The sequence below is a fragment of the Hydra vulgaris genome, chromosome 01 (genome assembly GCF_038396675.1).
Source record: "Hydra vulgaris chromosome 01, alternate assembly HydraT2T_AEP".
Lineage (NCBI taxonomy): Eukaryota > Metazoa > Cnidaria > Hydrozoa > Anthoathecata > Hydridae > Hydra > Hydra vulgaris.
Window position 1 is genome coordinate 13958527 of NC_088920.1, and position 2669 is coordinate 13961195.

Here is a 2669-nt window from a genome sequence, read left to right on the forward strand (position 1 = left end):
TGATAAAAATCAATTGCAGAATGTTTAAATTTTCATTTTTCCAGATTGTTCTCTTCTTTCACAAGTAATCTAAGCTTAACAGTATTAAGTATTAGAACTAATGCAATCTGTTTGCCAGACATCAGCTCTTAATTCTCTTGCAAAATTTTAGAAGCTTTATTATCATTTATTAATACTTCAAAGGGTACAGGTATTGATGGCAAAACCACTTATATCTCGAAAAAATTATCAGCTTGTTTCATCGTTCGTGTATGACTTATCTTTCAGAAGTGTAAGGCTTAATAATCGCTGGTCTGAACAACTATTTTTTTTAGACTTCAGAATTTGAGGTACGATTTCTCTGACATAATTCTCAATTGCATAAATGTTTTTTTGAGCAATAGATTCTGATCGGATAGATGTGCTGAGTGGAGATCCTCAGGGCTCGGTTGTCGCTCCACTTTTATTTTTAATTTAATTTATGACATTGTATGCTTTTATTTATTTCACTCAAAAATTAAAAGCTTATCTGATCTTGAAAAAGTCTAAAAGAATAAAAATGCCTTACTACATTTACCTAAATTTTAAAGCATGAAATTTAATATAAATAAATGCAAAGTAATGAGATTTGATAGTGGTTTTGATTTTTAGACTACTCTTTTGGTATGTTTTACTCATCAAACACTTTAATTCCTTTGAAATCTTCAAAATCAAAAAGTCACTAAGAGATAAAATATGAACACTGATTAAAGAGAAATGTATTAGTGTTAAACTTATTTATTTATGCAAATATTGCATGGGGTAATACCAATAAATCTAAACTGTTACCTCTTTTTCGTCAGCAGATGCATGTTAGTCGCCTCATTAATTATAAAGATCGATTTGCTCATGCCAAACCATTATTATTTCAAATGAATGAAGTTAATATTTCTCAGCTGAATATTTTTAATATACTTTGTTTTATGTAAAAATGTGAAACCTTTTATTTTTTATAACCTATCTATAACTATAATCTTTTGATAGTTACATCATATACTCCCATTGGACTACAAATCAACAGCATCATTCTTAATAACTGAAACATGATTGACCAAGACTTACAACTACAGGACAAAGTTCCACGCAAATCACTATTACTACATACAAACTTAAAATCTATTAAAGACTTACTAATACAAACTAAACACCAACAGTAACAACTCTACAAAAGATTATCGGTTTTTATTTACCCCTCTAACAAAAACATCATCTAAATAGAAACGTAAAACTTGTTAATAACAAAAATCTGGTTCATCAAGACTTTACAAACTAAATTTATCGTCAGCGTTTTAGGCCCCGCTTGCCTCAGTCTCTTATTCAGCATAAAAGCCATTTCTGCATGCTATTCTGTTTGAACTCGATACAGAGCGGTGAGCAGTGAGCGGTTTTCATATGAATGGAATAATCTTTGATTCAAGAAAAAACTAAAAGAAATTATTTTATCTTTTAAAGGCATATTTTTATATTTTTAAATTCCTCTGAAAATAAACATAAAGCTTGTTACATAAGGTAATATATAATAGTATATCTTATCCACATCTTATGTGTTTATGAAAACACATAATCTCAATGTAATGTCAGGTCAGGTTATCCTGCTACTGGTAACATGTAACCCAGTGCTACCTGGTTCATGTCCTGCTGCCTTCTAGGATACGCCTTTTTAGGCAAAGACTAGGAGATGCCAACTCCGACTTAAAACACCCCCTGCCATGGGGCTTTTGCTTGAATAAAGGCTAGAGATGGTGAATCAATAAAAACACTCACTTTGGGCAGACGTTAAATGCATCCGGGTACTGTTTTGTAGAAGACATCCTAGGCTTAGACTTAAGGGGTAAACAAATTCTAGCTGTTGACCAGCCTTGCACCCCTTCTTCATCTATTAGGCTGGCGTTGAAGTGTTTTTAATACATCTTTTTCAGTTTACGATGTTGAATGCTGGATCTTCTAGACTCAATGCATGGGTTTTGCTTTTGTCTCTTTTTATATGACTAGACAACTCATTCTATTGTCTACCAATGAGGGTACTGCTCTAAAACTCCGTTTTATGGTTCTGAGGCCAGCTGGTAGTCAGGTTTCCCGAACTCTGTGGTAGCTCTCAGAGAGGCTCATTCCATAAACCATCAACAGCTGAAAAATATCAAGGTAATACGCCTTTTGTTACAGCTAAAGATTTTTTAATAGTCATGAGTTGATTGCTTCGGCTATTGCACGGTGTACTGAGTACTTTCTATGCCTTGAGTCAAGTTCTTTAACAAATTTATAAATAATTAAAGTACCGAAAACAATAAAAAACAATAAAACATCGTCATCACAATATTCTCTAAACATCTCATTCACTAATATTCGTTGTCTTCAAAGTAACTTTCCTTCTTTTAAGTCTTGTGCAAAGCACATCATACCTACTTGATTTTTGTGAAACTAATTTAAGTTCAAGTGTCTCTTCTTGAAATCATAGTATTGATATTTATCTTCCTTTAATTTGTAAAGACTCCAACAATCACATGCTTGGCCTGAGCATTTACGTTCCTACGATATAACCGATTTGTCGGGAAACTAGGTTCGAATGAACAGACTTTTCTTTTATGTGCTTTTGTTTAGCAACGCTTTACCTAATTGCCTTTCTCTTTGTTTTATATCGCTCTCCTTCGTCT